Source organism: Myodes glareolus, chromosome 15 (assembly GCF_982192425.1).
Source record: "Myodes glareolus chromosome 15, mMyoGla1.1, whole genome shotgun sequence".
Classification (NCBI taxonomy): Eukaryota; Metazoa; Chordata; class Mammalia; order Rodentia; family Cricetidae; genus Myodes; species Myodes glareolus.
Genome location: NC_142040.1, coordinates 70,267,319 through 70,280,478, shown reverse-complemented (window position 1 = coordinate 70,280,478; position 13,160 = coordinate 70,267,319). Strand labels below are relative to the sequence as shown.

At 41.6% G+C, this 13,160-nt stretch overlaps 1 protein-coding gene across 4 annotated transcripts in view; it reads right to left on the bottom strand.

Annotated features, from left to right (window-relative positions):
• Window positions 1-13,160, bottom strand: part of Ctnnd2 (catenin delta 2) — an 804,341-nt gene that overhangs the window by 238,695 nt on the left and 552,486 nt on the right. The gene's annotated exons all lie outside the window — the stretch shown is intronic.

Below are 13,160 nucleotides of genomic sequence, written 5' to 3'. Positions count from 1 at the left end.
AGCTGGGCACATGCAATGCTCTACCAACACTCATTCAATGTGCTTAGCAGCCAAGGCAACACTTTATAATGACTGGACTGTCTTCCTCATGCACAAACGGGTCCAGTGCAGAGAGGACTTCTGAAAAGACCTGGGGTACCAGCTTTTCCATATCCACATCTGTATACATTCACATTCCATGAGATTACATACATGTGACTGAATATCTCAACTAAATAGTTACAGAAGATGAAGAAGAGATAATTTACACCACCCTCCTCCATTTTTACTTGGGCTTACATGGGTAAAGGACACATTATTTTAATAAATGATTTCAAAACCTGGCATATAGCATTTTCTTACATCCTCAGATGAGAAAAACAATGGGTACAATCTAATATGCCACAAGACCAGGTAAGCATACTGATACTGCTATTTTACTATTCGTATTTTCAAAGCCTTTTAAGAGACAAAACGAAACAAGGAGAGAGAGTAGACCTTTTCATGATTATCTGAGGCTAGAAGTGGAGTAGCGCAATTTGAAAAGGGAAATTATTTATTTGAAGAGCTTTTCAGTGCATGCTAGCAAATTTTGTGTCCTGTCTTCCTTTCTGTGTCCTCTTCCTAACAAGAAGGAAAAAAATCAGTTCGAGAAGCTGGTTCTTTATTTTCTTTCAGGATATATGCTCTAAAATATCTACTTCTACACTAAAACTCACTTTTGTGTTGTTCCTAAGAATATTAATCTATGAAGTTTCTCAGTTCTCTCAGATAGACCACATGGCCAGTGGGGTGAACTCCGTGGGTCCTCAGGCAGACACATGGCCAAGAGGGTGAACTCTGTGGGTCTTCAGGCAGACCGCATGGCCAATAGGATTAACTCTGTGGGTCCTCAGGCAGACCGCATGGCCAATAAGGTGAACTCCGTGGGTCCTCAGGCAGACCGCATGGCCAATAGGGTGAATTCCGTGGGTCCTCAGGCAGACCACATGGCCAATAGGGTGAACTCTGTGGGTTCTATTCTTAGAAATCAGAGAGCTGATTTTTTTTTTAAACAGAGAAATAAAAAGCAACCTCTGAGACCAGAGATAAAAACCTGACCTCAGAAGCTACAATGGGAACTATTAATCTGAAAGATGGACTGGAGGAGAGAAATGGGGTGCCTTTGCAGCCACCCCTCCTCCTGGTGAAGTGACTCAGGAGCATCCATCCTACTGCTGCAGGTCAAAGCTGTTGTCTGAGCAGAGGAGTTGTGAAAAATGAGGCAGAGAAGGTGAAGACCGGGGTTAAAAGTTTCCTGGCAGATTCTAACCTGCCCTCTTTATCTCTCCTTTATTACGATTGGGAGAACTGTCGAGCAAAGCCTGAAGCACGTTGGTGCTGAAGACAGATGGATAAGAAGGCTTCTGAAGATGGTTAGTTTTTATTGGGGAAGATAAACCAGTTGATTTCATGTGGAGGAAGTCTTCAATACACATGCTGAAAAATTTCCCAAAAGATATAGAGCACATATTTGCTGAAAATAGTTAAGCGATGCTGGCACCGGACCCTCCTCGCCTATGAGATCACAGAAGAAAATTACAGGTCAAAAAAATGAAAAGCCTGTTTTCCTCTTAATTTAATTTCCCTTTGTTGCATAATTCCAGATCACCTCTATAATAAAAAAAACACTGTCCTCATAATAATATCCCAGTAGAATTATATTCTTTATGCAAATGAAACCCAAATCTACAGAGTACCTACAAATTAAACTTCCACGCAAAGTCACTGCATCTCTAAGATGAATGTAGGTAAACTTACACTTTCAGAAAGCAATTAGTAAAGAACGCATTCAAGTTTATTTTATAAGCCAGATGGTAATTGCTTTATTAGCCAATGGCTTATAGGGTATACATCAAGAATATCTTTTGAGCAATACCTCCAGGAAGGAAGTCTTAGGAACCTTGACCATGACCATGTGTGTGTACATGCTCTCTCTCTCTCTCTCTCTCTCTCTCTCTCTCTCACACACACACACACACACACACACACACACACACACATACACACACATACACACACACAGATGTGGCAGAAGAACATTCCAAACTGTTTCTGAACAGGAGAAAAGAAGGTGGCTGCAGTCCCTCACTCCCCATCCACAGCCTCTGTAATCACTTCCCACCTCAATGCTCTCCTCAGGGGGAATTTGATGGCACTCTTTTGGTTCAGACCCTCCAAAGATCCCAGTGTCTCGGAAGAGAGGCTTGGAGAACCCCCATGACCTTCTATATGGGGCTGCTGTATATATACTTCTATATGGGGCTTCTATATGTACTGCTGGCTCTGTACGGTGAGGAGCACTGGCTGAGTGGATGCTCGCTAAGCCCATGTGTCGGAGTGAGATAATGATTCCTACCTGCGTGTACTGGTGGGATGGTTAGCAATAAAAGCTACAGCTGGCACCCAGTGTGGGCCCTCTAGAAATGTCAGGGCTTCCATATAACTAGACGGAGAGAAGAATGAGAAGTAAGAACCATCTATAATTCCTAGAAGGCGAACTCACAACTCTCATTTGTTACTGGGCTTTACCCTGGCGATGGTAATGGACTGGAGAATATGCAAATGTAACCTTTCCTGCACTAAAGCTTGTCACATAGACCCACAACATTGCCATACACCCTCCCCCATGTATGGACTGTCTGCACTGCTAAGATGACAAGGCTCAGCACAGGCCTAAAGAGCTGGCCGTTTTGAAATGTCTTACTTTGCCATGCTGCCACCGAAATCAAAGAGTTGGTGGACTGTCACAACACTTCATCACATTCCTCAAGGAAAAGGACCCGAGGACACCTAGGGTTCTCACAATTCAAATTTCACCATTAGCAAAGGTTCTTGTCAGAGTGAACACTCTCCCTTCTATTGCACAATTTCATTGGCGCCTGTCTGCACTTAGTGTAAGAAATCTCAACTGTATGTGTTTATTTATGTGTATGTGTGCGTGTGCATGCACACGGGCAAGTATGTGTGTATATGTAAGTGCGCCAGCACACATGTGTGCAAGTGTGTGGAAACAAGAAGTAGATATTAGGGATCTCCTAAATTGCCCTCTGTTTTTTTTTTTGACACAGTCTCTCACTGAACAAGCTTTGGGTAGGCTGCTTGGCCTTGGTCAGTCACCTCAGAGCCCATCTCACCCTTGAGCTCTGAGATTGCTGGAGCTTGCTGAGGTGATCTCTCTCTCTCTCTCTCTCTCTCTCTCTCTCTCTCTCTCTCTCTCAATGGGAGTACGTGGAATCCAAATTCAGCCTCTCACACTTGTAGGGAAGACACTTTACCAACTAGACCGTCTTTTAGGCCTGTGATCATTATAAACTTTTGAACTCTAAAAGTTTTAAAGACTGAACTAATTTGAAATTTTAGATCCAAAGCCATGAGGTAGGCTGTTTTGTTCTTTATTTGACTTTATCTTGAAGAACTTGGGAGTGTTTCAGAGGTGATGAAATTAGAAAGCAGGCAGAAGGCTTTCATTAATAATAAAAAGGAGATATTTCCATTTTCACTAACCAAAGTGAAGTTATCTGATGAAACTCACATGAAAGAATTAATGTTGTCCACTTTATTCTTGAGTACTTTGCAATCCCAAACAAAAACCTGCCCAAACCTGTTAATTATATTTAAAAAAATCTTAACTTTAATATAAATAGTTAGAATTAGGATCACCCAGAAAGGAAGTGAATTGTCTTAATTTTGCAGAAAGAAGTGGCTTTCTTCAGACTGCACAGTTTTAGTAAAACAGCTTCACTCAGCCACATCACAAGCATGCATTAACTCTGCCATGACTCCTTGGTTCAGTCATATCACAAGCATGCATTAACTCTGCCATGACTCCTTGGTTCAGCCTCATGCCTGGGCAGCCACCTGCTCCACAGATATGTGCCTAGCTCATGAGGGAAATAGCAACAGGAAATCACTTAATAATGCTATTATTTAATTTCTTTAACTACATGTAGTTTAAAAATCAACAGATTTCTGCTCCTAGTAAAGACCTAGATATTCCAAAAGACCACAAGGCTGTAAAAGATATCTATTTATTATATCTCCATGATGCCAATGAAACTCAAAATACTAATTATGTATCCATTAATGTTACTAAATGTATTCAATTAAAAAGGTTCAATGAGAAAAAAAATGGTCACCTTTATAATGCTTTGTGTGGATATTTTATGTAATATTCATGTATGTATGTATATTCATATATATGTGTGTGTTTCTATATGTGTTATACACACATCCATCCATATAATACTTGACTATATAACACATGTTTATATATATTTATATAATGCACATACATATATTTTAAAAGGATATTACATAGTAGACTAGAAATACTATGAATAAATCCTGACTACCTAGCCATCCACTGAACAAGGAGGACAACAGAAATGCTAAAGCGGACAGAGAAAAGCCTGTGAGTCTTCAACCCTCCACAAAAACTTATAGGCAACTAAGGAATACTAAAAGAGGGAGAAATAATCTTCCCCAGGGACTGCTAGCACATCAGATGGTTAGCCAATACCAAGTGGTCATCATGGAAAACATACATACTAGTAGCATTATTTAGAATGAGCAGGTTGTATTTATATATTTAAGAATATATATGTACATAAATCTATGTATGTACAACCACAATTAATGAAAAAAGGTCATACATTTGAAAGAGAGTAAGGAGGGATATGTGGGAGGGTTTGGGAAGCAGGGAAGGGAAGGGAAGAGGGGATAATATAATTATACTATAAACTCAAAAAAACCAAAATAAATAACTTAGAAAATGAATCAAGTAACTATACCTAATCTGCCTGCACTCAGGTGCATTTGATGAACCTGACTTAGGAAGCGTGGAGTTTCTCTTAGAAGACACAACGACACATGTACACATCTTAATTATAAGACCATCTCCTGGTGCTCCACTGTGGTCTATATGTTCCTGAGCATAAAGAGGTGTTTGTTCTAAGGCACCTGTCATGGAGTCTTTACAGTGTAAGTCACAAACACAAACATGGGGTTTTTCAGGTTGTCTGTCTGGGTTTGGCCTCGGTCACTACACTATATAACCTTACCTAATATTGTGTTTACTCTTAAAAATATTTGTAACATGCTTCCCATATACACATTCACTTTTATTGTTACCCTTCAGTTCCCTAATGTGTGCTATCTCTACTTAAGACAACATCCAGGAGAGAGAGCGCCCTTAAAGAACATCTCAGTAGACTCTAGCCATATCTGCTGTGAAATCTGGTCATGCTCTCTCAGCCTCTAACCCTTGTTTTGGATTATTGTCAGCAACAGAGGAGGCAGACTTACACAATACTCTACGAATACAATTCAAGGAAGAGGCTAGTACATCTCCTTATGCTCTGTGAGTTAGTGTTCTGGTGAATACAGGCCATATACGGTAGTAGTTAGTAAACTTCAAAAGTGAGTTTCTAAACACATTGGTGCTACATCAGTGTATCTAACCAAGATTACCAGATCACATCTGTGGTTGAACAAAGTGGGGTGTTAGTGCTGGTAACATGGAGAATCCACTCCACAGAGACCGCAGGGGCATGGCCTTATGCTGGTGTGGAAACAGCTTTTCAGGACTCGGCTGTACTGGTGTCCTGGTAGAGTCGTTTTGTTTTGAACTATCTGCATACATGCAACTATGCATGGGGACCTTAAAGAACCATGCAGAGGACAACACTTACTCTGTGGCGGGCACTGAAACACCTGCCATTTGGGCAGCACAGGGAGGCTTTCGGGAGACAGTCACCTCGCCTGGGGTTGGTGAGCTACAAGAGTGTTCACGTTCAACATAGCAGTACCATGACCATGATAGTTCCATGGTGGAACTTAGTCCTGGGCTGCCAGGGACCTATTTCCAACCTAAGGTCTAGGCAAGGGTTACCCGGAGAAAAGATCTTGACACTATAGAAAGAATGGGGAAAATGCCACCTAGAAACTTCCTACTCTAAATCTGTCTGCCTCCACTCAAGTATTGTTCTGGGGCCTACAGTCACGTCCCAAGCCCTTTGCACATCATAGCAAAATTACAACTTTTATGAAGACAGGGCCTGAGATGGATGAGTTGCACTGGCTCAGGGAAGCCACGCTGCTTGTATAAAGCTCCTTTCTCCAGGGTATTGTTATCTCATGAAATGTTGCAGACAGCGAGTCTGACACTCCTGCGTAACTCCTGAAGTGTGATTCATAGATTGCATTATTTTGGTCTGGGATACAAATGCACTAGTGGCGGTTAGCTGCTAGGATGGCAAAGCAACAGAAAGGTACCTGCTTAATTAGGTCTGTAGCCACTGCTGCTTCGGACAAAGAAACAGCCAAAATGCATCCATCTAAGCTCAGATACGGGAGCCTCAGGAAGGCATGAATTCTTTGGGCTATTGATCCCGTCTACGAGCAGAGCATGACGGTGCCCAGGTCAGTGTGCATGCATGATTACTTCTCATCCCTGGCATCAGACGCAGAGGAATCCCACGGCATTTTCTTTGATCCAGTCCTAGTGCCTTTTCCTCTAAACCTTCTAACTTACATCCATACCCAATGTCTGGATTTTTTGAAGTATAAAAATATCAACATTTTTTATACACATAAAGCATTTTCACCTCTCAGTCTGAATCCAATAAGTGATGATGGGTGTCAATCGGTGGGTAGAATCCAAGAGGTGTGTGGTGTGTGGCAGTGGGGAACTGTAGAGTATTATCCTAGAGGATTCCATGGCTGGGCAATGAGATACATATGCAAACTATAATAATAATAATAAATAAGGTTCACTTTAAACATAGTGTCCACTTACCTTATGCTTCTCTTTGTTAATAAGTTCCTAGGTCTGGTTTTTATTGGGTCAGCATGCACCTAACTTTTACCAGAATTGCTCTGATTTATTTGAAAATTAATTAAACGTTCACAGTGAGTTTAGGGACCACTCTTGGTATTGTCGTAGCGATCACAACGTAAGACGAGCAGGGGGGACCAGAAAGATAAGGAGGCTTCACCACAGGGAAAGGGAAAATGGCAGATAAATGGAGATTTATCTATCCAAGTCATAAATTCATATATTATGTTTGTTATTTTTCTCACTAATTAAGACCAAAAGCTTTTGTCCATAAGAATGGCCTGGTTTTCAGCTCAGTATGAGCACTAACCTGAAATCGCTAAGGGGAAGAGCAGTGGCCCTCTAGGGTCATTGACTTGAGCTAAGGGCTGTGCAGGCAAAGTTGTGAAACCCTGCATTTCCTTAGTAAGAAGTGACTGACAGAAGAGGGCAGCAAACTCCAGATGCTTTTGACCTGGTGGCACCAAATCAGTGCCTAAATGTGACTGGCTGGGAGAGTTGGGTGGCTCTGTGTTCATGATGTCCTGGCTGATGTGTCTGCCACCTTCATTTATTCAGGGGTTGACCCCAACAACCTAAGAATCGCCCATGTTCCACGAAGGTGAAGGTCTCTGGAACCAAACAGCTCAGACCTTGCAGAAGTCATATTGTTTTCATTTCCTGTCCTCTACTGATAGCAACTAATTTTTTTTAAATCCTAGAAACCTCTAAAAATCCATGTTGCAAAGTGATGAAAAACTTGATCAGAGATAAAGAAAACAAAAATGAGTCGAAATCAACATTTGAAACTCTACTGAGTTCATATGAGCTTTACTGCATACTTGGCATTATTATATTTTCTTGAAATATTTAAAATAACCCACTGTCCCTCAGCACTTCCTGTGTTTCCATGAGCAAACTTAGTATTATGGAAATGTTTGGGAATGAGGGTAAGTGAGCTGCCCCTATGACAGCTGTTACTTAAATCATAGTGAGAAAGTTTAGCATAATGAGTAATTGTTGGAGGAAGGGGAGATCATTAGCATATGAATGGAAGTCAGTCTATAAAGTCTAATTTTAGAATTTCAATTAAATGACTCACTAGATAAGTCAGTTGAATGTAAATATTTGTTCTTTGGGGAAAAATAGACTTCATTCATTTCTAAGAATTTTCTTCTCAATATGTTTTGAAATATGCTATTCACGATGAAGGACATAAATCATAGCATTTCTTAATGACTAACTAACCAAGGGGTAAGAATATCATTTTAAGGTATTCTCTGGACACCCCCACCCCATCTCCCTCTTCCTCCTCTCTCTTTCCTCAGGGTACTGGGCAGCAAGTGTAGAAAAAGCTTAGCAAATGAGGGTCCTGCCTGAGCCCACACCTGCTTCCTAACAATGCACCTAGCATCTCGGGCCCCTCACCTACACAGGGTTGCACACCACATCAAATCATGCAGGCAGCCATTGATAACTCCGCGCTTCCTTTCAGTCACGTCAGGGAAATATCTAGGAACTAGAGGGAGGGGGCCATTCCAGCCTGGACGGCTTTGGGATGCATATGCAGTAAGACAACCTTTGTCCTCTGAGTGAAGTTTTAGGAAAGGAAAAACATTTTTGGTTACATATGACTGGCCATGCATATGATTAAAGTCAGATGTACCAGGGGAAAGAAGACGTGCAACGAAGAAACGCTTCCATGATTCAAGCCTGTCAACCAAACCAGAAAGCCACCTACTTTAGCAATCAATCCCTTCTCTTGTGACCCATAAAGGAAGCCCCAAACAGTACCTCGCTGCTCCTGGCACTCAACCTCAAGGAGTCAAATGCTCCTTTTGCAGTGTGCACTGTGCCGTCTCCTTATCACTGTTTGCTGTTTATGTGAACTTCCCTAGTTCTTTGAATGAGAGCCAAGAACCTGGATGCACTGGTCCAGACGGACAACCCTGGTCACAGGACAGCACAAAGCGTCATGCAATGCTCATGACAAAAGCACCACTTTAGTGGTAGCTATCAGTGACAGTGAAAACACTTCTTTTATTACATACAACATGCTCTTCGCAGTAGTAAATTGGTCTTAACATCTTCAATCTTTTATTTGATCTTAAGGGCCTTCCTTCCTGCCCATTCCTTGCCATTTCTCCAGAACTGTTGTTGGCTGCGATGAACTTAGATTGCAGAAGGAGATATCTACCATCCGAAAGAGCTGAGAGCCACAGAAAGCAAACAAATTCAATAACGACCGAGTTCTGCTCTGGGGTCAACGTAACAAGCAATTCACCGTGGATTTGACTGCATGGGGGGGGGGTGATAAATGTCAAATAGATATTACTCTCTCTTCCATCTTAGCGATGATTATTACCTAATTATTGGATATATTGTCTGCGAGATGCTGCACTGTTGTCCAGTAAGCACGGACATACCTTTGTTCCACATAGAAAGAAATCAGCTTAGAAAGAGGTAACATGTATTAGGCATGTTCTGCACAGCAGGGAACTACACTTGCAGTGATGTGCACTCCATTGCCATCAGACGGTGCACTAACTCTCCCACGTAGGTGCAGCCGCTAGGGTTCAGAGTCATTCAACAGCTTTCCTCAAACCCATAATCAGGGGTTAGTGTGTCTGTGTGGTCACGGTCAAGATGCTCACCACCTCATTAAACATTCTTTATTATTTTACAAGTCAGGCACAGGAATAAATTTATACCCCTTGGAAATTTCATTAGGATCAGAAAAGAGAAATTATTGGATTTAGTACAGACACCAGGCATCCTGCAATTTTAGATCTAGTTCTGTTATTAAAATACATATGCCAGTCACCCATATGGTGACATTTTATGGTACTGACGTTAATGCTTCCTCAGGAGGCCAGGGTCAGGTGATGGAGCATGGAAAGATGGTCCCCTCCCCCAATGTCTTTGCAGCTTGTTTGCTTCTTATTCATGATGTGGCCTCAACTCCACAGAGCGCCTGCTTCTTCAGATCCCTTTCTAATTTACATTCTTTATTCCTCTGGCATTTGCCAGTCACCTGTCAACCATTTAATGAATCACCAAGGTGGTCAAATAAAATGGACTGTCTACATACCTAAGGCATTAGAGAACTGTGCTCCTTGGTAGTTCAGTGGGGGGAAAAGTCCTCCAGGTAAAATAATTTTCCATTATTTGCATTATTCTACCCATCTTAGTGTTTTCACATTTAAAGTCTTTCTAAAACGGACTTTTTTCAGGGTAATCAGAACATGCTGGCTGATAATTAATCCTCACATTTTCTTTAAGCATGATGTAATATAAAACACACAACTTCTATAGTCTCAACACTAATGTATTTTTCAGGTGTAGTGTTATTTTGCCCTAGAACTTTTTATTAAAATCTAATACGATGACTAGAGAAAAAGAGTAGACATTCAGAGAATGCTGAGTGTCTAGTTAGCAATTCTATCAAGCTAAAGCCTTAGTTGGATTGAAAAAGATATGTATAGTCCTTATTTTAATGTACTGTTCAATAAACATTAGGTGTTAATTTGCTGGTCTCCCCCAAAGTGCTTGGAGTTGGGGGCTTTGGCTGTTTCTGTTGAACACCAGGGAGCTTGAGAGACTTGCGCAGAGTTGAAAAAGGATCCCACAGTTCATAGGTCGCCATTCCGCTTTCACTGGACTCATTCCCTCTGTTCCACACACAAAGTCAATCCTGTGGCAGCTAAGGGTATTAAACCTGGTAAAGGTAGCTGCATTGTTCCACGAATACAGTGAAGCAATTTAATCCCAAGGAAGTAAGAGTGCCTTGCTCCTGTGACACAGAGTGACTGAACGCCACTCAGTTCTCTGCTTCTGGTTGACAAGTGTTTGGACTCCATTTGTTAGGTGTCTGAGGCACAGGCTAGGCGCAGAGGCCAGAGGACAAAAGAGCTTTTGTTCCACTAGATCAGAGAAAGGTGTATTTCCTAGAGTTCAGAGAACCCTCAAAGTCATTCAGCATCATTAGAGTGAGCGTTTGTTTTTATCTGCAAGGGAAAGGAAAAGGTCTATCTTTCTCTGAGTAAGAAGAATCAACGGTAGCTCTTATTTGCACATGAAAGAAAGTACTTGTGGTTGATTAAAACATCATGTTCACTTTGATAGCCTAGAACATTAACCCTAAAGGATTGAAGCCAGGTAGGTCATCAGGCTCAGCAGCCATTGCCTTTACCCAGTAAGCCATCTTGCTGGCCATATATCTTCAATTTCTATTCTAAGCATGCCAGTTAAGCAGCTAATGGTATCGTGTTCTGTCCTCCATCTGTCATGCACATCTCAATGGTAACTTTTTCCTAAAAATCCCTTGACCTATTTATGTTTAAGACTTTGAATATTTGAGATTTCAAGTTTACTGTTCATTGTGTAAGTTAATACTTCCTTTGTAGTTAAGTCAAAGTGAGACATTTTTGCATTAAGGAGACAAGGAGTGGGGGAATACCAAGTCTTACTTTAAGATAATTGTTTGTGCTTGTGTATTTCAGTGAGAGTTTTTCTGTGAAGGTTCAGTGGGGTGGTACCCCTCAATGAGGGCCTCAGAGGTGGCCTTGGAAACCAAGTTTCTCTCTCTCTTTCTCTTGGCCTCTTGTAACACCCCTCAATTGTCCCAAAGGAAGCACAAATGCTGGAACTCCCTGTCTTAGTTAGGGTTTCTATTGCTGCAAATGACCACAGCATCACTTATAAAGGAGAACATTTATTTAGGGTGGCTGGATTACAGTTCAAAGTTTCAATTCATTATCAACATGGTGGGACTTGACAGTGTACAGGCAGACATGGTGCTGGTGAAGTAATTGAGACTCCTACATCTTACAGGAAACAGGAAGTAGTCTGAGTGTCACACTGAGTGTAGCTTGAGCACAAATGAGACCTCAAAGTCCACCTCCACAGTGACACACTTCCTCCAACATGACCACACCCACTCATAACAGTGCCACTCCCATTAGGGGGGTCATCTTCTTTCTTTTTTTTTTTTGAACATTTTTATTTATTTATTTATTTATTAAAAATTTTCATCTCCTCCCCACCTCCCTTTTCCCTCCCCCTCCCTCTCTAGCCCTAAGAGCAGTCAGGGTTCCCTGCCCCATGGGAAGTCCAAGGTCCTCCCCCCTCCATCCAGCTCTATAAAGGTGAGCATCCAAACAAACCAGGCTCCCACAAAGTCAGTCCACGCAGTAGAATCAAAACCCAGTGCCATTGTCCGGTCATCTTCTTTCAAACCACCACATGCTACTACAAAGCAAGTTGTAGAACCTAGAAGCCCCTTTTCACCAAAGCAACTGTAATGATGATTACTCTTGATTGTCATCCTGATAGGATCTACAATCACCTAGGAGATCTACCTCTGTGAGCACATATAAGAGTTTCCAGACAGGCGTACATGATGAGGGAAGACCAGGAAGACCTTTCCTCATTGTAGTATCACCCAAGAATGTGAGTGGAGCACGGGTATTCATCACTGCTTCCTGACTGTGGAGGAACATTAACAGCCACTTAATGTTCACACTGCTATGGAATATCACAATTGAATATATATATGAATATATATATATATCCTTAAACTGTGAGCTAACTTAGTGTGCTCTTACAGTAGGAAAAACAACTAATATCTTAGCTGTAAAATAAAATATACATTCATCTAACCAGGCCTCATCTTTCTGTATGAAAGCTACTGACACCAAAATTCTCTGTCCCACCTCGTTTGGTAGTAAGTCCTAGGGACCCCATTTCAGAAGGAGTCCTGTCTCATACCTACGAGGGCAGAGGACTGAACAGAAAGGACAGAAAGAATCTGAACAGGCCTTCCTGGATTTCCCACTCAGTCCATCATCATTGATTCCCACGTCTTTTGTCCCAACACAAACAATCATGACTGACCCTGCTCACCTAACCTGAGTAGGTAGGTAGTTTCTCCCTTCGTATCTTTGGTTGTCTGAAGCTGCCTGAGTCACACAGAATAATCACCAAGGAACTATTCTGCTTCTCATTTATTAACCTTGTCATCGCAACCCTTAGCTAGGGCTAGAAAGGGATGGTGCATCTGACTCTATATCCACTTATTGAGATAGCCGTACCACCCCACCCCCACCCCCCGCTATTTCTAGGCATAGTTCTCATAGCTTGGGCACCATACAATGGCTTCACAGAGAAGCCAACTAAAACTTCAAGCAGGCAGAAGTGTGACACAGATGCATGCTGAGATCCAGGCACATTTTCTGTTCATTTAGCAGGTAGGAACGTTACAGTTATTTTTTTCTCTGCCAAAATAAAAAACAGTACTATCTTAGAATTAAAATTTGGGATACTG